The sequence below is a fragment of the Agelaius tricolor genome, unplaced genomic scaffold, assembly GCF_023055355.1.
Source record: "Agelaius tricolor isolate 1412-34295 unplaced genomic scaffold, bAgeTri1.0.p SCAF_9, whole genome shotgun sequence".
NCBI lineage: Eukaryota > Metazoa > Chordata > Aves > Passeriformes > Icteridae > Agelaius > Agelaius tricolor.
This window is the reverse complement of record NW_027269269.1, coordinates 33,149,157-33,173,239: the sequence shown is the minus strand read 5'-3', so window position 1 is coordinate 33,173,239 and position 24,083 is coordinate 33,149,157. Positions and strand designations below refer to the sequence as shown.

The 24,083-nt window shown below is 38.3% G+C and overlaps 2 protein-coding genes across 3 annotated transcripts in view; one reads left to right on the top strand and one right to left on the bottom strand.

Moving 5' to 3' along the window:
- CMSS1 (cms1 ribosomal small subunit homolog) overlaps nucleotides 1-24,083 on the bottom strand; it is a 227,246-nt gene that overhangs the window by 105,880 nt on the left and 97,283 nt on the right. The gene's annotated exons all lie outside the window — the stretch shown is intronic.
- The window catches only part of FILIP1L (filamin A interacting protein 1 like), a 191,377-nt gene that overhangs the window by 72,684 nt on the left and 94,610 nt on the right, over nucleotides 1-24,083 (top strand). For both annotated transcript variants that reach the window (XM_071433559.1, XM_071433558.1), the window contains exon 3: nucleotides 14,163-14,253. The gene's annotated coding sequence lies outside the window, so the exon portion shown is untranslated. The remainder of the gene's footprint in view (nucleotides 1-14,162; nucleotides 14,254-24,083) is intronic.

Sequence of the window (24,083 nt, the reverse complement as noted above, 5' to 3'; positions counted from 1 at the left end):
GAAATTTGTGTGAAACTTTTAAATCTCAAAAATAAAAAAACGGGAGAGTTGGCAGCTCTCCTTCCCTTTCCCTCCTGGTATTTGGCTTGGTAAATGGACCAACATACAGATGATTAAAGGAACTCTAAAGACAATGACTAAGAAGCAAAATGTTTGACAGTCTCAACAAAAAAGGACTATACAAAAATAAGAGTTATGTCTCTTAGTGCAGTATTATGTTGTGCTAGTAATTTTTTTCTGTAGAATGTTAACCAAGCACAGATATGGAGAAAGTATCATTCACTTCTTAATACATAGATTTTTAGATAAAAAAATCCATGGAGTTTTAAAGAAATCAAAACACATTAAACATTAAATACACAGCACAGCAATATTTATAAAGACATGACAAATGAGTCTCCCTCAACCACAGCCACCATGATCAGCATATCCTTAAATAGGAATGTACCTTTCAGACCTCCATTTCAATTCTTTGTTACAATAAATAGGCATCAAACTTGCAATTTCCATTTTTTAAAATTTAAGACTGTCTTTGTGGCCAGAAATATTATGACTGACCTCTGTTAACTGCAAGCATTCAGAGCCATAGCCATTCCAATTCCCTTACATCCTCAGTGTGCAGCAAAAGTTTTCTCAGAAAAAAAAACACACCAAAAAAACCCCCAAAACAACCAAAAAAACTCAACCCTGTAACTATTTGGACATACTTCTGAAAGCAACAGTGAAAATTAAGAAAGCAGCCTTCCCAAAGAAGTATCTATTTTTGAAATGTGTGTTTTTAAAACACAATGCTTATGGAATGAACTACTTCAGTTCTCTTGTGTAAACTTGTACAGATTGTTTGCTATTGATCTTTTGAGTCATATTTTGGCAGCAAACTGGTATCCTTGTAGAAAATATAAGTACTGCAGAACAAGTGATGTAATCTACATCTACACTTAATTATTTTTTTCTTTTTTTTTTTAGTTAGATTTATATTTTAAAATAATCTGAACTGCATCCTTCATTTCTTCCCCAGATGAGGAGCTTTATGATAGTGAAGATCTTCAGAGGAGACAGTTTGTCTGTAAGAATGTGTCTCCTTTAATTTACAGGACTGAACTCAGATCAAAGAAAGTAGTGTTTCTATCTGTACTCAAACCTAGGTCTATTAACTGTTTTCTTAACTGAATGACATAAAGTGACTCTATGAAACCAGTGCAAAACCTAATCTCAAGGAATTGAAATCCAGGCTTTTTTCACAGTGTATTGTTCTTTCCTCCCTGCCCCCAAGCTGCTATCCATTCAGAAAACAACACATAGAAGAGAAAAAAGAAAACTGCACTGTAGCAAGGCTATCCACATGGCCCAGGCTTGTGCTGTGTGTGCAGTATATATACATGCACTGCATGCTGATGTGGCCCAGAGCAGGGGCACAATGTCCAGGTTTCTGGTCCTTTGTGGAGTACATAACACTGCACGGCAGTTGGACACAAGTAGGCTGAGAGAGCATATGGAGGTGGGTAGCTGACAGAGTGAAACCAATGCAATACTCCAGACAGGTAATTAAAGCTGTGCTCAGCCTCAAACTCTCAAATATGGTAATTCTTTAACCAAGAAAAGAGATTGCCAGGAAAGGACAACAGTGAGTGAGAGAAAGTACATAAGCAAGAGCGTGTGCAGGACATGGAGCACGAGTGCTTTCCCCGTTCCTCCTCTCAGGTTTCTCCCACTGAGAACCACTACCTGATGGCCTCAATCTCTTCTAATTCTGGTTCATCTAAAAACAAGAACACAGTCAAGGCCAGTATATAGAGAACAAGTATAGCAATCCTACCTTTTAAATCCTAGATCAGTGTTTTCTTCCCTCTCTGAAGCAGTGATTGATGACAGCTTTCTCACACCTTTTCCTCACTCTCTTGCCATCAAGTGCCACTACTTCTCCACCCTACTGTCCTTGTCACACTGCTTCCCACCTCTTCCTCAGTGCCACCTGAGATCCAGTCTCATGTGGAGCCATAAGGATAAGGACAAACACCATACACCCAACTCTGGGCAACTACAAGCTTTGTCTCTAGAAGCACAGCACCTCAAACTTCTCCTTCCAGAGCATCTCTAATGGCCCTTCAGATAGAATGGCAAGGAAGGAGCATATTTAAGACTTGAGAAAAATTAAAATTAACATAGCTTGCAGTGACTTTATTAGAGGCTGGAGCCCATGTAAAATCTGTTTGAATAATGATCAAGAGATTTTTGCCTTACATTACACAAAGAATCAGACTGGATGACTCCAGAGGGTCCTTCTGACTAAGTTGTGACAATACATATGCTAGAGAATTTTAGAGATCGCGGTCATTTCCCAGTATGAATTACACTATTTCTTGTTTTAGTTTTGATCTTCTAAAACTAGACAAACCCCAAAGGAATATTATGCACACAGCAGCCCAGAGCCTACCTTTAGATACTGTCCAAATGACATATTTTCTGACCAAGGAGATAGCAATACCTCTGCTTTCATTAATTCTCTATTAAGAATCACAGGATTCAAATTGTTGATTTCCAGCATTACCTCATGCTGGGCCTCCCACTGATTAATTAAAACTGAATTTGTAGAGGAAAAAGAACAAAAAAGCAGAACTGCAGTAGTTTGAACCAAGAGTGTCCCTGATAAAAGAAACGGTCTGCTGTTCTCAACTCCTTTCCATAGGTTGATTGTGAATTGTAACCAGACAAGATCTCCTTTTTCAAGCTTCCAGATACTGGCAAACATGTCTACTGCACAGGAAGTCATATTTATAGTTGCATTACTTTCCACAATAAAGCAATTCTCCTATAATCAGAAGGCGTGCTAAATGAAAGACCTTTTTCCTTGAGATTGCAGCCTCTTAACAGAAAGCTTCCAACTCTACAGTTAGTAATGGCTGAGGAGGGAAAAACACAGTTCAGTACAGCCCCCAAATCATTACACAGCAAAGACATACCAGGATTTTTTATTTCAAAAAAGAAGAAACAACACTGAAATCCTGGTATTGCAACGTGTGTTAATTACCCTGTTGAGTTACCATTTAATTTTCAGTGTGTGTTTAGCTGACCTGCTTTTTACTATCTAGCTTTAAATTCTTCTTGGATATAGACAAAGAGCTTCTACTCTATAAGCCTTATTATATACTTTGGCAGGGCCTTTGAGCATGCAGGTCTTCCACAAGAAATCTGAAGCAGTACATTGCTTCATTTAAGGGAAATATTTTTCAAACTCCTCCAAATTACTACAGAGGACAGTTAATAACTTGCTTGTACATTTTTACTATCATCCTGCATATAAAAAATTATTAAGAAAAACCAAACACCTACTTGAAATTTTTAAATTCTCTTCCAGCAACTGTATCAGAGTATTTAAAAGGGCACAGTATTAGCTTTGGCCAAGAATTCCCCCTCCTCCCTTAAATACAGAGAAAAAGAATACAATTTTTTAAAGGAAGATAGAGAGCTTAATACTTTACCCAAGCAGAAATTCTTCAAAACCAAGAAATCAATGCAAAACTCATTCTTACCTAAAATTAGAAGAAAAGAGAGAAGAAAAGGTAAGAAAGATTAAGAATCATCCCTTGGAGCATTAAATCTTCAAAATAGAAAGAATTCCAGAACAAATCTAAAGTAAACAAGTTACACCAGAACAGGAAATTGCAATTTCTTTGAAACAGTAATTAACCTTATGAAGGAAACCACTACTAATATAAACAAATAAGCAATAAAGGAAACCATTTTAGCAGAGGGAAACCTGTCTTGAAGCAGCGTGACAATGGAATATAAAAACACTTTGACTGAAATGATGGGTCTCTAAAGAAAATTGCAGCAATTCTGTATTAAGGATTATGCAGACACAAGCTTCAAATAGGTAATTTTCAAGGTTTCAAAAAGGGGGCTGGACCACAGAAATTCAGAAACTTTTAAATACAGGACTCAAAGTTAAACTGAATGTAATCTCATACTGTTGACATGCATAAGCAGGAGGATTTTGAAGGATATCTATCAGGCTAAATTGCTTTTATAATCATAGTTTTCCATGCCTAATCCTTGTTATTTATACATAACTACAGCTAAAGTAAGCACAAGCATCATGGTGATTATTTCATTATATGAAATGGTAATCAGAAATAAGAAAGGACGGAAAACCAGAAACTTGAACTTTCATCAGAAACTGATGTTTTCAAAAATTTGCTTAAGGAACATGCATACAGAATTGAAAACAGATCTAACATTCAGAATGTAAAATCATTACTTTTAGATAAAAACTAATTCTCAAATCTGAAGTATTTTTTTACTTTCATTGCTTGCATTTCTTAAATAGCTGCAAGTGAGCAGTAGTCCTCTTGTATTTATGCCAGTGGAAGAAAAGAAGTTCATAGTGGTGTAAGAAAGTTAGAAATAAAATAAATACCAAAAACAGAAACATTTTTTATTTCAGATTTTGAGTCAACTATCTGCAAGAAACAGCATTTCAGACTCTCCTTATTTGTTCTTGTTTATTACACTGGCGCCCTTTGTGGCTTCTTGTATTTTAGCAACTGGAACATACACAGTAAAGCTAGCAACACAGCAGAAGTTTAGCAAAGGCAGACAATTTGATTTTAAAAAACCAACACAGAAAAGAGAAAGAAGCTCTACAAACAGTGGAACCAATGTGGTTTGGCTTCCCATGAATTTGTGTCTTATGGGGATTTGAATCAATGTAAGTAGGTTCACAAGCTCACACCAAGCTCTTTCTTTCCTACCTAGGAAGCCACTGGAATGAAATTTGCTAAAACTTATTATAATCAAAATCTGTTTCTCAGCTGGTCCATCCCCAATACTGGGAATGACTGTCTGAAAAACAGATAAAAGTCCTTCTTCCCTAGAGCAACAGGTCAGTGACAGAAGTATCAGATCCAATACTTTTAAACAGGTTCATTCCACTTTTACTAAGTGGTATTCAACTAAGGAAATAAACTCTCTTCATATCTGAACCAGCTTCTAAAATTCTATAGCAGTGTTAAGTTTGGTGACTTATCTTTTTCATGCATTTAGGAGAGAAGAAAAAAACCTTTATATGATATTAAAACAAATCCCCAGTCAGCACTACAACCAAGGGAGGTTTAATAAATTCAGAAATGGAAAATATTTGATATAGAGATCTAAAAGACAAATACACCACCTATCCCTCATTACCCACACAAAGCGAGTTTTTTCCTACCTCTCCTAAAGAGATTTGGGAAATGGAAATTTCCAATGCTAGAGAAGTGGCAGAAAATAACATGTACAAATTAAAAATGTCACAGGGTTGCACTCAGGAAGCTTAAGAGGTTATCTCTGGAAACAGCTTCTCAAATGGAAAAATGGTGGCAGCAGCAATCATGGGAGATGAGGGAAAATCAGGGCTATCTAAAAACAAGACAAACTCACCAAAGCCCAAGAGGAAATCTGGAACAGGAATGAAGGAAGATCTCTGACGGTAACATTTTACACTTTTCTCATGTTGTTAAACCAAAGAGCAAGAGGGCACTGAGACACCCTCTGAATTCCCCTACCATTATCTACCTGCAGGAGCACAGACTAAGGGCTCCCACAGTGAGCCAGGAGTCAGGCAGCAACAGCCCTGAAAGGGTTTCTTCAATTCCACTTGTACTACTCAAGGGTGGTGTTTTTGTTTTGTTTATTTGGGATTTTTTTTTTCCCCCCGAGTTTTTATTTTGTTGTGCGTTTGTTTGTGGTTTTTGAATTTATTTTATTTTTTAACCCTGAGATTCCCCATATCCTTCGGGATCTTGTAATATGAGACTGTTGAACTGGTGAATGGATACCAGGAACATCCAAAACCTGAAAGCAGATTGGAAAATGCATTTCTATGCACTCTCCCTGGAAGATAAGATGCCAACACCCAAGTGAAATAGTTTGCTGCAGGCTTCCTGTGGTGCTGGTACAACTAATGGACTAGCAAAGGCCACAGGAAGAAAAGCATACACAGCAAAAATAAAATACTAAATCTTCACTGTTTTGGACTTTTTCTGAATATGTAAGACTCTGATATTGTCCTTTTGCGTCACCCTATGCATGGTGATCTTTGGGCACACAGAAGATAATAACTACTGAAATACCTGGATGAACCTAGCAAGACTTTGAGGAAGGTACCTAAATGCAGACAGAAACACGTGGTGGGTGACCTTGGTGTTATCAGACAAGGTCTCTGAAGCTTGATAACACATCACAAATGCCAAACAAAGAAGAGCACAGTACTCCTTTAAGTAAACCTGGATTTAAGTAGCCAAATAAATAAGACTGAGCTACAGTTATAGCCATTTAACCCACTTAGTTATTTTGGCTTGGTACATTTGTTATCTGGCTACCTGAGCCGGGACACTGCTGCCAACATCTGTTTCCTGCCTCTCAGGTCCTTCCTCAATCAGAGGTTTCTCTGGATTTGTGGGCTTGCCTGAGCCAAGGAGACAGACAGAGCTTGCTCTCTCTTTCTCTACAGGGCTGTTTGCAACCACAACCTGATGAACTGGAGGGTGGTGATGTCCTGCCTCATAAACCTGCACAAGTGAAAGTACAAGTTTTACAGAACAGTTACTTTTTACGCTTCTACTTCATTTGGTGCTTTCAATTTTGGAAACAAACAAACAAACAAACATTTTAAAGCTTCGTTTGATTCATTTTCTAGTCGCAAGCGAGAAAAAAGAGGAGTTTGGACATAAAGCAAAAAATCTGCTCTACAGCCAAGGCACTGGCTATTTCACCAGAAGAAAACAAAAGCCAGAAATACCATTTCACTGCTCAAACTGAAAGACAGATTCTAGAAACACAGCTTACATAAAGGCACGTGTCAAACAATATGCTTATTTTTTGCCTAAACACTGACTCACTGAATAAAATCTATGTTACTCTTTAATGTAAACAGTTCCTTTAAAAGCAGGAAAATTAAATACAGACAACATTAAGCTGAACATGAACTTTTGCCATCCCCATTTAGGCACCTGGGTAATTATAATCATTAACTCCATTAGCATATGCTGCAATGTAGGTAAAAAGCATTCACATTGCATTAGAGAACTTTTAGATATTTTAATGATATGTTTACAATAAGAATTTATTTGTCTGGTGCATCTTTCGAGATTAACAGATCATAGGATGTTTGTTTTCCTTTAAGATATGTTTGCAAAATGTAATCAAAGTGCACATAAAGTTTTATCTCAGGCATCAGTATAGCCTTTACTAGAAGTAGTTGAGCCTTTTAGAACTAAGTTGGGTGGGTTTTGGGTTTTTTCTGGCTAATTATTCAATTTGACCACTCTTTTCTCTTAAGGCAATATTATTTCCAAGAAATGTCACTTTTCCACTTATCATGGTTGTTTACATTCTACACAAATGTTATGCTCTTGAGCTTTAGCTTTCATTTTTGAAAATTTCAGAAAGTAAAGGGGATGAAGCTGTGCTTGTAAAAACATTCTTTAGTAACAGAATGAGTCTCAAGGCATTTTAGGTTTCCCACAAGACATTTTTCTGTCTATCATTTTAGAAGTTTTTCCCACACATTGTGTTCCCAATATAGGCTTTGGCAGGTTGTGAGATACAAGCTGGCTGGAAAATGATAGCCTGCTTTCAGCATATTCTTGTGCAGTTAAACATTAAGCACTTTTTGCACAAGATAATTCAGACAGCAGCTCACACAGAGAAAAGGTGACAGTTTCAGCTGAGGAAAGCTAAAGCCCTGAAGGATGCCAAAGACTTTGTGACAGTTCTACAGAGAAAACAAAGGAACCTTGAAAAAAAAAATCAGCATTACTTGAAAATTCTACATTGACTTAGTTCTGGTCTTTTAAAAGAGACTTGAGAGCATGTGACAGTTAATGGACACACATACACAAATAGGAAAACAAATATTGTTTGCATGTACATTGAGTCTTCAAAAAGTATCAGAGAACATGCCCTTGTTTTCATGTCAGTAAAATGAATTTTCCAAATGCTTCATTAAGGAATCAATAGGTGAACCAAATTTCATAGGAACTCTTGCTCCTGCAGCCCAAGGAAGTACCGAAGGCCAGAGTCAGCAGCACAAAGTGCTGTTTGTATTTTGTAAGCTTTTCTCTGTACAAATACACAAGAAGAAACAGGAGAGGGACAGCAACTGACTCACAGTCCTATTGCAAAGCTCACTAATGTCAAAACACTATCACTGTTAAACCCATGAACGTGAAAAAAAATTCAGTTGATAAAAATCAGAATTCATGTAAGGACAGAGAAAGTTTCTAAAGCTGTCTGGATCACAGATATCTAATGGCACTTTTCATTTAGCCTTATGGTCAGCTATCTGCAAAAAGTGTATTGAATGTTTCATAAACAGTTTAAAACAAAAGTGCTTCTAATCAGATCTGGCAGGAAAGGGAGAAATGCATACATAGAATGAGGTAAGTGTGATCTTGCCCAGCTGAAGAACAGGGAATGGCAGAGCTTCAGGCCATGACTCACAAAGACACTAAACAGTAGAGAGCTACAGATAATTCTCAGGTAAACTTTGCACGAGCCACTACGTCATCCTCCTGTACCCTTCCTGCATTAATCATGTCATTAGTAACCTGACGCAGCCCAAGAAGAATGTCTGATTTACAGGGAGCCGAGCAATGCTAACAGAACAAACCCTTTGGCAGGTCAAAAAAAGGAAAGACCAACCTAAATTTCATTTTAGTTTGAACCACACCCTAAAAGAACATGGAAACTAGGAAAAAGGAAAAACAAAAAAAGGTATCTTCCCACCATGAGATTACATACTTCATTAAAAGCTCGTGATGAACCAGTTAAGAGTACAAATACGAAGGATTTGCAAGAGTGGACGGATAGAATCCAGCCCAAACATGTACCTAAACAAAGCAAACGGGGTGGGGGGAAACCCCCAAGCTTTCTTTTGAAGTTTTTACCACAGTTACGTAATTTCCATGTTAGTCTAGATGTTTTTAAACATCTTTTATAGTGTACAGTTGGGAACCAATTTTACAATGAGTACAAAGTGTACTGTTAGGCAAGATTCATGTCTCAGCTAGGTATCTTGGTTACTCCAAAAAATACAAAAAGGATAAGGGGAATCACTGGGGCAAGTGAAGTGAAAAATGGAAACTTCAGAATTTATTTTAAAAGTTATTGCTCAGTCTGAACCGATAGCAGTCACTTTGATAAATGTGGCTATAATCTACATTATTGTATACGGCTATTTCACCTTAAATATACTGTAAAAGTAATGGTCACTTGAAGGAAGGGCAGATCACTGCCATTCATTCTGAAGCAAATGAAAAACCCTGTAGATTACCCTGTAGATTAAAAGCAGAATGGAATAACCCTTAGTTTCTTAAAACAAGCAAAATTATCACCCAAAACAAGGTGTGTAGGTAGTCGCAGCTGCTGTGTTAAAACTCAAGTCCCACAAAAACTATTTCGTATTAGCAATTCCCAGAAGAGCACCACAGGAAATGTGTGCTTAACTCTAAGTGTATGGCAAACCCACTTCTTATATTGGTATTTTGTTCAGTTTCTCATGGCTTCATCTGTTTCTAAGTCTTCCTAAGTAGACTGTCTATTTTCTTGATACTTCCTTCCCACTGAACACTCCTTTTTCCCTCACTTTCTTCTCATTTTATCTTAGCAACAATTCTATGAACTGCCAAATGAATTTCTTACCTTCATGACTTTGAACCACAGGATTGCAGGTCTACTTTCCATCTTAAAGCAAAGCTCTAGAAATTGAAATCTCCTTTGTCTTTGACCCTCTACAAGAGCTGAGCTGAAACAGCTGAAATGTGTCACCACAGTTAGAACCAGCTAACCATTTTGTTCCTACTCATTATTAATGGCATCCTTTTTACAATATTAAAAGTAGTGTACAAAATATGACCAACTGTACAGCTAAAATGGTAGCACAATAATCACATTATTAGTGGAATGCAAAATAACAAAGAAAATGCACTTATCTTCTCAAACCAGTTTGGAAAGCTTCTCCTTCATGCCAAGACAGTAGCCCTATATCTCTTAATGAAAATTTTAAAAGAGATGTTTTGAAGGTTTTCTAAACTCATGTAAATGGCATGTCCCTTTACTGGCTTCTTGCTTTAAAGCCAACAGTAACTTGGGAGAAGCAAAAAATTCCTTTGTCCCTGGTAGTTGTTCAATGTCATGTGCTGGAAAACACAGATAACCCCAAATCTTAAATAGGCAGTAATCTGCCTTACAAATATTCCCTTTGTCATCAGTCTCTCTGAAGGTCAGGTAAAGACTATGTGGACACAGTGAAACAACTCTCAGAAGAGTATCTACGTGGATAAACAGGGTTTGCCAGAAAACAGTAGGTGTTTGTGCTTCATTCAGCAAAAGTGCTAAGGACAGTTTCACAACTTAGGTTTATTTTGGGAGGAGTGGGAATATCTGGCTTGTCTTTTTTTAATTTAAGACCTGAAATCAAAGAAAAGATTTAGAGATACAATGCCAGCAGCTTAATGAATATTCTGTAGTGTATATAAGCACCCTGGGGAAAACCTGCACTCAGATAAACAACAGATTCCATCTTCCCCTGCCCTGAGGAATATAAACCAGGCTCAAAGTTTACACCTAATTCAATAGTGGCTTTCAAAACAAACATATTTCAGACATATCTAGCAAATACTCCTCTTCCCGCTCTGCATCCAAAACTTTCCCTTGGAAACAAAAGGCCTCTTCCTTGACAAAGATTTCACGGGTATCTTCCAAATCTGCCAACAGCAGATTGCATTACATAGTACACCTAAAAATTTTAAACTGACCTTTGTCCCCTCTGAGAAAGCTGTCTCTTCTAAATGGCCCACACACACTCAACAGAGAGCCAAAGCCCACAGAGACTCTTTCAGGCACGTTAGGTATCTGTTCCATGGGGAGAGCCTGTGTGTGCCTCCAGGCACACACAGAAGGGTGAGAAGAGCTTTCTGCAGTATTGAATATCCCACAGCACACATCTGGGTCCTCAGAGGTTTCTCCTATACCTTGCTCTGTGGCACTGCTTCCTTTGCCAGCACGAGCTGCAGAATGGCAAGGAGGAGGAGGACTCACTGCCCACTGAGGCTGCACACCCAGTGAAGGGAGAAGGAAGCTGCACTTTGCCAAAGGGAACATGCAGTGGAGCTTGCATGGCCATTGTACACCCCTTGCAAACACACCGAGTGTTCTGGTGGTGGGAACCGAATTTTATGCCTTCTGCCAACTTAAAAATCTATCCCTAGTGAAGAAAAACAAAACCAAAGAAACAAAGCAGACAATGGCTACAGAGACTGCAGAGGAATGTAATGACTGGAACAAAAGGCAGCAGCAGTAGCGTGACAAGGGTTTATTAATGGGTCAAAAAACAAGCTCAAATGACTCAGACACAGAATTAAATCCCAGCAGGATTTCCTTAAATCTCCTTCAGAGACTGCAGGCCTTCATGCAGTTTGTATTCAAGCTCTCTTGGGATTGGTAAAAAGAAGGCTCTATCTGGTCTTTCACCTCTTGATCAGAGGGATACCTTACCAAAACAGGGCAGCATCACTACCCCCCTTTAGCAGAGCAGAAACAGGCTCAGAAGAGCCAAATGGTACCCTCTGAAAGCAGAGTCAAAGCAGAGCACACACAACTCCTACCAAACTGTCACAGGTGCAATGCAAATGGTTTCCTTGGAGAGACTGAAGAATTCTGTAAGAAAATGGTCAAGAGGGTTTGTGCAACTACTATTTAAAAAGTACATGAATAGGCTGTAAGGGTGGAGAGAGGTGACAACAGTGCAGTGATTTAGGTACTGTACCCCATTTGTTCAAGGAAGGCATGTCTAACCACCCTAAACTACAGCCTTGCTCTTTGGAAACACTACCTACCCTTGCCACTATTGGGACTTTCATGCACCCTATGAATACTTTAATATTTCCTTTTTGATATTAATTCATATGTAGGGGTCATTCCAAGTCACACTAGAGAGAGCAGGGTGTTGTGATTTTGAGCATTTCTACATTTCACAGGTAACTACTCACAAAATTGACACCTTTAACTCATCTATGCCAGGCCTTATTTCAATTATCCAGCTTTAAAAGCTCAGTATCACAAAGGTTAAAACATTAATTTAACAAAAAACTCAATTGCTTGGATTTTTAAAAAAACCCACCAAATCAATTCAGAAATCCTACCCTTTTCACCAACAAATCTGCAGATTTTTAAACAGAGCTTTCTAAGCAGTTAAGAAAATATATTCCCCGATGTTCTGTGTATACCATGGAAGAATCTTTGATGAGGACAACCACAACAGCCTGGTTTTAGTTTCTTTCAGAATACCAAGACAAATTCTTCTATACATTTGATGAAGAGGCAAATGCTTAAGACGCATGTTTAAAGATGCAGGAGAAAAATCAGAATACACTGAGATCAAAAAGGACAGTCACAGAATTGACTGGAATTATGGACTGAACAGAAACAAAATCCACATTTACTGGTCAAAACCAACCCAATACACTTTAAAGAAAAATACAAAACAAACAAACACAAAAACCTTTAAATAACATATTTTTTACATCACTGTTACAAGAAAGCATGTTATTTAAGTTCCTTGTGGTAGATCTCCTTGAAAAGTCAAGGAGACAGACTGATGGACTAACATAATTTCTCATATTTTGCATTGCTAGATAATTTTGTAAGGTGAATATTTACACTGCATCTCACAATATTTTTTTTCTTTTAACAAACAATTAGTAAAATGTGATTCTGGTTTTATCTCCCTCCTGTGTCTGGATCTGTAACTGTTTGGTAATTACAAAAACTTTCTCCCTTTTGACTTTGAGAATGAATTCCCTGCTTCACTATCAAAAATTCAGAATTTAAACAAGAAAGCCACTACAGATCCAAAATTTTGTGCCTCTAGCATTTAAAAGCAAAATTAAATAAAATATAAGTGACAATGCAGGGCATCTGAAATATTAAAAACTTAAACATGTTTCTTTTGGTAAAAGGTGTAATTGCAGCCTTTCTGGTAATTGTTATCTTATTAAAATAGCCAATAGAAAAGTGATCAAATGGCACATTACCTGAAAAAGTTTGAGGCAGACAGTCATGGGAATACTTGAGATTACCTGACATTGACATGGAGACGATTCATCACATCCAGAAAGCAGTGGGAAATCAACATAGCACAGTAGAACTTTAGAAATCTAAGTGTTCAAGAAAGAGTTATCCAGAGCACATGAGCTAACCCAGACTAACTGGTGCCTTCTCCCTCTACTCTGTCATTACCCACCAGTAATAGATGGTTTAATACTAGAAATGTATTATGTGGTTTTTCACTCTTGGCAATAACTTCCAGGAACAGCAGACAAATCTAAAATATAATTCAGTTTGAAACAACTGTGTGTGTACATCAAATGAGTTGATACCAGCAAACAACAAAAAATATGTCTTCCTGTATCTAAATGATCCCATTTTCCTTCCCTTTCTTTTCTGTTACATCCTTGGATCATTTTCTAAAAACACAGATCATACTTGTTTCATTCCTCAGTATGCAGCAGGGCTAAGTTTGGTTGCACTCAGGTCTTCCATCCACTAGCCTGCCTTTATCTCCTCATGCACCTCACCTGAGGTCCCAGGTCACACCTCTATAAAAAATCCCAACCTCTGCTATTATAACATTCAGCATCCCCATGGTCCCTGGCCATGAGCTGCACTTTTCAAAGGGCCCTTCAAGGTCAGTGACCCAGCTTCATAAACAGGCGAATTTCCAAAGAGGAAATTACTACATGAGTTCCAGCAGCTTGAATTTGTTCACTCCCTACCAACATAAATTAGTATTTTTTTAAACTATAGAAGAATATAGGAAAAAAGTACAGAAGAAACAAGTTTTTAAATGAAACAAAAGCAGAGGCTAAATAGCAGTGCTTTATTTTAATATTCCTACAGGCATCTGCTAGACTTCATTTCAGTTAATCATATTATTCATGTGCAACATTTTAAATGTAAGAATCTTTACAGGACCAAGTCTAACTCTTAATAAATTATTTTATAAAAAATTATCAAGCTAATGCTGAAATAAGAACTTCTGCAATCTAAAGAAAAAACCTCTCAAACAGTATTTACTTATGCTCATTAAAAAAATAATCATTTATGTTTGATTTTCACTGCAGATTCATACTGTAAGAGGCACAGTTCTGGAGACAACTAAGAGGGAAATTTAGGGAAAATATCCCTAACTATCAGCGGAAGAGCTCTGAACTGGTAGGAATTATTTTTTGTTTGCATGCTTTTACGTGGATACTTCTGAAAAATATAAATAAAATACAAGCTTTCTCATGTCTGAATTTTCAATACAATGAAAATAATAAGAACCTGTATATACAGGACACATTTTGCAGATAAATTGGTAGATTGACTAGTGAAAAATGTTAAATCTTTCAAAAGCTAATTCTTTTAAATTATAAGTCAGAGAATGCATTAGGGAAAAAATGAGATTTTGTTCTGCTTACTAAGGAACTCACTTGATTAAATTAGTGAAAAGCACATTAGATATCAAATCAGTCTTTGAGCATAAAGTAAATTAGAAAATTTAAGTAGACTTGTATTCCTCCTTTACCACCTTTTCAAGTCAAAGATACCCCTTAAAAAAGTAAACAAAACTATCAAAAATTATGTGAAGCCCCCCATATGTTTAACAGGTAGGTTCATCCAGCCAGCAATATCATTATATTAAATACATACAGCAGTTACCACAATTGCTTTTGCCATTTGTACATTAGAGCAACAGGCAATGTTTTTTCTGGACTGAAATGATGTTTCTGTAAACATAGCCTGGAATTTCAGTGTTTCATTTAAATTAATATGCATCTTATGGCAAGTGGCCCCGGGAGAAAACATATTTCTGATGTCTTTGCATGAAACACACACCTTCCTGAAACACTTCCTGTCTTGCACCCGTTTTTGGATATTATCACTGCTGTCTGACAAGAATGAGGTCAGCTAGGACTTGTAGCAATACTTCACAGCAGCTGTCCGGCATTGCTTTGAAACTCCACAAGCCTTTAACTCCTTAACTGCCTCACCAAAACAGACATTGAAGTCTTGCAGGAGCACTGGAAGAATAATGACTTTTCAGGGTGCTGAATAGTCTCAAAGGGTTTAACAGAGGGAAGTAAAAGACTGAGCTTTTCAGGGGAGCAAAAATGAGCAAGATCATGAGGAGGGATGAGAACTTAAGAAGTGTCACCACCTTTGTGGCAGCCAGGGATGGGGAGGCAAGACAACATGATATATACAGAAGGAAGAGACATACTGTGTTTGAAAAACAGCAGAGAGATACCCAGGTTTAAAATAGTCAGGTTTATCAGCATTCTCCCACAGAGAGCCACTTGGCTGACTCTCAACAAATAAAAGAGTCCATTTGCTCAGTAGCACCAATAGAGCTGCACTAAAATTGTATAAGCAGCAAAGAGAACTCTGAATTTGCACAGAACTTAGTTACAGGGTTACACAACAAACTTCCATGCCCAATACTTTCACAAAACTTCCTGATGTTTTAAAACCAGGTGTCTCAGGTCAGGCTGACTGTCAGAAACCTTTTAAATTTGTATAGGAAGCAGCATTCACACAATCACTAGCATGAGCTCAGTGCACGAATTAATTTCTCAGTAGCAAAAATTGATTTGATCTGTACCAATCATGCCCATATTTCCATTAAACAAGCCAAAATCTGCACCCATGTTACACTGGCTATGGAAGGGCAGACAGCCACAAAGATACAGTATGGTATCTGGCATACAAGTTTTACTTGTATAAAAGTTAAGGTGTTTAATTATTTTAAAGTTCCACTCCTCCTCCACTCAAGTAAATTTACTTGCTATCAGTTTCCCGAGCTGCACTGGCCAGGGCTTCCCTTGGAGCAGCTTTAAGATGATCCAAACTTGCCATTTCACCAACCCAAGTTTCTTTGCTTTGTTGCTTTTCCACACATTGTGTAAGAGCTGTGGAGGAGATGAGAACAGCTCTACACCACACCACAGTCTCTCCAATTCAGGCATCAGAAAAGGCTCTGAGGGAACAGCAACTAGGAGTGCAGAGTGTGTGTTAAAAATGCTCAACTATAAGATTGGTGAGAGACTGTGATCATGCAGCACAAATATCCTGATCAGAGAGATATCCAAAGCATCTTACTTTCCTTTCTCACTGTGTTTACAGGTGTTGCACACATCTCCCCCCTTTATGTCCAGAGATCCTAGTTTGCATCTTCTTCCAGGAATATTGCAAAGACTTTGTGATTTAAACCATAATTTAGTTACAATATTATAATATTACAATATTAAACTGGCATAGTTTTAAAAGATCAGCATTCCTCCCTAGTCTCCATACTGCTCACACTTTGGCAGCAAGCAACTTAGCTCATCTATTATCAGACTGTGAAACACTTCAGAATTTACAACACATCTAAGAAAGTTAAAACTCAACTTGGGGGGAGAAAAAGATTTAAAACCAAATCTTTCACAAAACTGATTCTGTGTTACAAAAGTCTCTGTGTGCCTCTGGCAGCTTCTGTTCCCACCTGAGGCAGGGCGTACCCACATGTTATACATGTGCATGCAGGTCTGCAGGACAACCTCCATGCTGCCTTCCAAATGGCAACTTTTCAAGAAGCAGCTGCCACTGTGCACCTTGTTGTGTACAGCAGCTCGAGTTAAAAGCTGAGAAGCAAGTCAATACACAAGAAAATAGCTCAGAAAACCAGGAAAAACAAAGAATGAAAAAGTAAGCAATTTCCAATAAATTCACTTGGCTCTAAATGTACAAATGCTTAGGAAGCAAATAACATTCAAATGAATCTTCCTTGTCCTATCACAACAGTTCCTGATGAATTTAGTTACAATAATCAGAGTAAATATGCATGTAATTTTATTATACATAATTGAAAGATAAAATAGAAGGAACAAATTAAATTATAATAGACCAAAAATATTTTGGGGTTTGAAACAATTGCAAAAGCTCACATGTTCCTTGAGACTCATACAACAATTCAAATTAATTTGCCTTGGGTACCCAAAAGTCCAAATACAAGCAACATGTTTTTTGGGGACAAATTATCTTCGATGAAATGGGGAACCACTGCCCAATCTTACAGGCAGGTTACATGATTAATTTCAGCTTTTGCTTACTGATGAATCACTGACTTCATCTTAGTGGAGCTTTAAGTGCCTATAACTGGCCATTCCATAAGCCTATTGCAAGGCTTATGCACAAGTACCCTAGTGTTAAAGGGGAGAGGGGTGGAAGTGAGGAGAACATGGGAAACCAGTTAGGAAGGCTTTGTGTGAACACCTGAGAGAAATAAAAGAAAATGCAATAAAAGAACCTCTGAGAGCTCCAGCTGCTTTACCTGATACATGCAGGTTGATTTAAAATGTTCACAGCAGCCCTCAGCAAAGTATCACCTATCCTAAAAGACTTGTAGTTTGAGGCATGAGAATGTTCACTGGTTTGTTCAGTTGAACAAAAGCAGACAGGAGCAAGAAGGAAGCTTGAATGATTTTGCCAAAACTAACAGGAAAGCAACCCCTGACAGTTTTGGTGTGGATTCTGCTCTGGAAATATAAGAACCAGGAAATATAAATAAGGAAAAAAAAAATTCACAAAGTCTTATGAGGACTGTGAAATAATTTCCACAGGACTGCAGAGGAAGTCTCATCCCTTGTAATACCTTAAACTAGATGGAACAAAATAGTGGAAAGTAACTTAAGGAAAAAGCTAGTACTGGCAAGTAGACAGGCTATATGGAATACATTTTTTTCTTGCATCTCTGACTTCTATTAACATTTTTGTGGCTCTTGAGGCAGCAAGGTAGGAGCTTTGGTTTATATTCACTAAGCACAAGCCAAAAGCCTCCCACAGTTCTATTTGGTAACTTCAGCTTAACATGCTCAAAGATATACAGACTTCTGACAATGATTCAATTTCCCACTCAAACATAAACTATGCCAAAACACACCCAAGATTATTTCAACTAATAAACACTTGATTAAAAAACATGTCAAATCAACTTGGTCTTTACATCAATTTAAAAGACTCTTACCACAATCATTGTCTAAACCATAGTGTGCTGCAGGAAGCACCAAAAGAAAAAACTGATTGATAACATTCTCACAGTGTTCCTCTGACAGTCATCACTTCTGTGATTGCACAAAGCTTAGGACCCTGCACTTGCAAGAGTGATTCTCCTGCACTTGGCTTGTGCTGTGAAAGTCATTTAAGGATGTCAATATCTTGACTCCTGAAGACTAAGATTTGGGACAAATACTGTGACAAAGTTCTTAAAACTAAATAGATCAAAGTTCTGTATCCTGTCATGGTGCACAGTTTCAAAACCCTCTCAAAAAGCTGCCCTTTGATTTAAACTTCATAGACATCTCTTCACAAGAAATGCAATACTTGAAAATATGTACACAGTTACCCCAACTTCATATAGATGCTGTTCAGTAGCATATTTATTTTCTTTGTAAAACAGTGACATTTGAACTTCAGATTTTTTTAAATTCCATCTAACTCCCCTACTAAGTTTGTATATTGAGTATTAAAGAGACAGCTGAAGCAAAAAGTAAAAACAAAAATTTCCACACAGGGACACAAATGAAGTGCAAGGTAACTTGTGATATGCTGGACTTAAAGATCCTAAAATTGTGTTCTCCAGATGGCTATTCTTTCCAAATTTTCACAGTTACAGTAGTGCAGAAGGCATATCTAGTATGGTTAGCTCTTACCCAAGAGGCATTTCCAATGTAAATAACATCTCTAATAGACCATTTTGATGAGCAATAAAAGAAAAGACAAATTTCCACCAGACAGTTGAAAGGAACAGAACAGAAATGTATGTCAGGTAAAACACTGATTGGAAAACTACCCCCAGTAGCCATTAGAGCAGCTAAAGTCTGGTTTTTCTAATCAGGACTGAGGCACATTTGAGAGGCTGTACTGCCCGTAAGAGCAAGCCTTCTCCTCCATAACTACCATTCTGAAAATAATCATGGTCAAATAAATACTAAATTTGCTCAAAACACTTGAGACAGAAGTTCTTAGACAACCCAGTTCAACAGAAAACACATGTATCCAAACACAATGTCCTGTTCCTATATGTATTTTCTCCTACAGAATAGTGACATGAGCTAAAATTTCATTCCCACTGAGACATCTGTTGCGTACTCATGGAAAGATGAATCACTGTTCTCAATGGAAATAACGACTCGTGACAGCAGTTAACTCCTCATGTATAAAGTATTGCATAGGCAAAGTTAGCCTGACTCCCTAGAGCAAATAATTAGTGGATTGCTACAAAATGTATTTCTCTACCTAGCTTTAAAAGGTGCTGGAGCACTAATAGTCTGAAGTCTTACCTGTGCTACAGGAAAAATGCATCAGGAAAGCCAGCGGCTGATCTAGTTCAAGAACCTTTCTGACAGTGGCCAAAAGCAGATGTTTGCAGAAAGACAGCAATGGGAGTGATCCTTCTCCTAGCATGCTCTCAGCTGTCACTTAAGGATTTAAGCTGCCTTCAGAACATCCTTCTGAACTACCACAACTAAACTGTTCCTCTGTGGATCTCCTCAATGAAGTACACTGACACCTCTGCTGTATCCTGTGGCACTCACCTCAGGGGTTTAGCTACATGCTGTACACCAAAGATTTCACTTTGTTTCAATTCTGTGGCAAACCAATCCACTGAGTGTCCCCCATCATAATGCTATGAGTAAGTAGCTATTTCCATTTACTTCATGGATACTGCTCAGCATGTCTGACTCCTAAATCACATGTCTCTTGAACATTTTCTTTCCTATTTGAGCAGTCATGGTCTGCTTGTCCCAGGATGTAAGAGTATAGGTAGTCTAGTGCAACTTTACATTTCATGAAGATAAGGAATCAACTGCATCCCATACCTAAATATGTTTGCACAAAGGCAGAATGATGTCTTCTGGTTTAGCTTACCTGCTGTCTTAAAGCTCTCTGGTTTCTGAGCATTACAGAGACTAAGCTGAAGTACTCCCAGAACAATGACAATGAATCCCCCACAAGCCCTCTTTGCTGAGTATCAGTTGCTATCAGTTGCCTCAGGACTTTTTTCTTACAGACAGAAGTACCTAATTAAATAGGCTGATAAGCCATCTATTTTCACAATTTTCCTGCTACAATTCTGACAGTTCTTAAGCAAGGCAAACTCTGGTATGTTGGACTGAACAAGAAGCTCAAGAATTCTGAGAAGCAACACTGATTCCTTTGAGAAGGAAGAGGGAAGGAACAGGGCTTTCATACTTCATACAACAGGGAAGGAAAGAGGCTTTCATACTTCAGGGTTTAGGTACTTCACCAACCCATCTGCTGCTACAACCTCATGAAGAAATCAGGGCTTCTCCCAAGTGGGAATCCACCTTTGAAATTGTGGAAGTGCCCTCTGAACACCAACTCCATCCCTTCACTGCCTACAGCCAGACAGACTAGGTACATGTGCAAAGCTAGTGTGAAAAACCTTCCTGCAGAAGCATTTCTACTAAGTGATCTGATTGTGGACACAGAGTCATCCTTTTTTTGCAAGGTATCACAGTCTCAGCCCATACAATTCTTCCTCACAGTGGAGTGAGTTTGAGAACATGTATGCCTAGATAGTTTTAGAGACAGGTAATGTTACATATGTAAATACATATGAGCTTTATTTGTGTCCCACAACAGGGCAGAATTATTCACAGCCTTCCAGATGCTCTGTCCAGTTCACCCTGCATGCACAGCTTCCCTGACACAACGATGACAATGACACTCCAACACTGGTGACATGGGCACTCCCCCAAAACTGTCATATGTGTTTTTTCAAGAGCTTCTTTCCTCCTTCCCTTCTGTCCCTTCATGCTCCCAGGCCACGCTGCTGTCCCCAATTCCCAGGTCAGCAGGTGCAGAGGAACTCTGTGGGGCACAGTAGCAAACCTGGAGGCAGCTGGGGCAGGAGCACAGCAGGGACCCACGGGACCCCTGGCGAACACCACTGCTCCAGCAGCTGGACAGTGACCAAAAACTGCCTTTGCTGGACCTGCCAGGCAGGAGAGCAGATGACCAGGGTCCATGCCTATCCATGCAGCTGCAAATTCGACAAAGCTGTGCCTTACAAGTGTCCTACAGGCCCTTTGGGAAGGCAGCCTTAAATCTCCACAGGGTTATGTCTTGCACAGGTGGCCTCTAGAGCTTCATGGGATACTGGTCTTAATATTTTTTTCAAAGCTTGCTCACTACTTTTATTACTGTAGCATGTGACAAAGCCTCCAAACTATTTTTACAGGCCCTGAATAATGGTAATCATTTAGGATCAAGTTCTGCTGGCTAAACTGAATTGTATCTTAAAGCCCCACATCTCTGACAATCTCTGTTGATCACAGAACATAAAGGATATCAGTTGGTATAACACTGGCTTAGCAGACATTTGAAGAACACCACAAGAACAAGAATTTGCTGTAAGGCTTCTTCACTCTTCAGATCCCAGAGAAATGCAGTGCATTGCAATATCTCCTTAGCAACAACTTCATTTTGAAAGGCACAATGAAGATGCAGTAAGGTAAAGATGATCAGGTTTCTGAATGATCACTCCTGTCAGTTTTTTTCAGTGGCATTTAGGAGCCCTATCTAGGACCTAGCAGGACGTTAAGAAGCTGTATACATCATGTTCAAATAACACAAAACTAAATCCAGAATGCACATTTGCAAAAGGCTACTTTTATTTTATCTCAAAAAGACTGGATTTTACTTAACTCATAGGAGAGCAACTGATTCCAATTTAATTCTATTTCCAGAAACAAGAAGCACCAGTATTTACTGTTGAAGCCTTTGTCTGTCACCACATACATTTTAAACAAATCACTAATGTTTAAGAGATGGGTAAATTTCAACAGCTCTAATTTGCACAAAGCTGAAACTATGACCTAAACAATCTCACTATGTAAATGCTCTGAGGATAAACCTACATAATTTGTCTTAAGCTCATGCAAAAACAGAAAATGATGATGAACAGTATTCCTGACATTATTAAGGATGGTGTTAAAAGCCACAATCTACACCATATTTATCATATATAGGCATTTCTTCTGCATTTTTTCCTTCAGTTCTATCCCTAAAAACCAAGCCAGATAGTCAGTTTACTTCTCAGTTATGAATATACTTTCCCATCTCTTATTCCAGTAAATTCTATGGTTTGCTGGTTGTTAAGGGTTTTGGGATTTTTTTTCTGTTTTTGTTTTTTGTTTGTTTGTTTTGTGGTGGTGGTGGTTCTTTGGTGAGTTTTTTCTTTGGTTCATGGGGTGTGTGTGGAGGGGGGGGTTTGTGTGTGAGTGTGCTTTGGTGTTTTTTTCCTAGTTTTCTTCTTTTTTTAAGGCTCTATGACAAGAACATGACCAAAACTTAAATCAAACATCTTACTGCTTCTACACTTGTTTCTTTAATTAATAAATGTTTGTGTTAACAAGAGACCTTTAAAAAGCCACATTTTGAGACTGTCCAGACTATACTTATAGGAAAATGCATGTACTGAGAGTTATAGGAGCAGTAAGAGTCACAAAATACAGTCCTTAACCCTGTAATCCAATCTTGCACATGCAGCCCCACAGACTTTTATTGGGCCTATCAGCACAAGGAAAGCTTGCAGAATCCCATCTCTGATGTTTACTGGATATTTGGTATTAAATGATACAGGACAAATTCTCTGGCCTTTCATTTAAAAGCCTTACCTTTATTTTACCTCTGGAAATTTAACTTGAATTTTGGTGTCAGAGAAGTACTAGGATCTGTGATTGCTCCTCAAATGGAACTGCTTGCACATACAGGAGCATCTAGCTATTCAAGGCTGTGTGTCATCTTAATCAAGGTAAATCCACTCTACTGTTAACACTTTCTAAATACTTATTCACTCAAACAGAACTGATTTGAACAGAGCACTATGAAAAATTACCTTCTTAGAGAAAGAACATCAATACTATTAATGGATGGGAACATACGGACAAATACATTAAAATGTGCATTAAAATGACTTCTTTACAACCACCAAATAATCAAAAGGGGAAAGGGGTCTCTACTTCAGAATTGATCTTCTTTTTTTCACACTAAGCAAATGTTCACAAACAAACTTACAAGTCAGAAGTTTCTTACAAGTCAGTATCTTTTCCATATATGTCTATATACTTTGTCTATAGGAGAGATGTCTGTATGTTCAGATGATGAGGTGCACAGGCACTGTCAGAAGTGGCATTATCCCACTGGTTCAATGTACAACAAATTAGCATTATTTATCTGCAGAAGAGGCACGGTGCTCTCAGGAGCTAAATATTAAGCTTCTGATAAAATAATTTTGGTGAAGTCTTGCTAAGGAGCAAGTTAAGGATCTGTGCCTGCAGGATATGACTCATTGCTTCATCAGGAAGGCCTTGCATGTTCACTGCAAACATTTGGAGTCACCTGTTCATGCCCTCCTCAACACACCTAAAAACTTGCAGATTTGTCCTCAGCTGCCAGGAAAACACCAGCAGAAATGTACTATAATTGCCACCAAGACCAAAAAAGCAATTTTAACAGGGCTCTCCTGGCAGATCACCCCACTTATGGTAACTGCTGCTCAGGGAGCAATTCCTTCCCCAGAGTTGTCATTATAATGGCAGGGCTGAACACAGGCAGCAGGAGGGTCCCTGCTGTGTCCCCCAGGTCCCACCTTGCTCCTGCCTAGCTCCACCCTGTTTGTCACTGGCCACCAGGGGCTGGTGGAAAAGCTTTCTGCACATCTCCAGCACCAACACATGTGTAACAAAGCCACACCAAAATGTAGGATAACTGGTGCCCAGCAGTTAAGCTGGGCAATACAAAGATTGCACTTTCATTATAAGTACCATTCTTCTACAAGGATAAACAGGTGTTTCAAGTGGGCTTTCCAGAGAGGCCTTTAGAGGGGTGGGGTGAGGAAGAAGGCATCCAGACCTTGGTGTTCCTTTCAGACCTCTCTGAACATCAGACTCTTGCAAAATAGTCATAGATGCTCTCATTTAGATCTGTTTCCT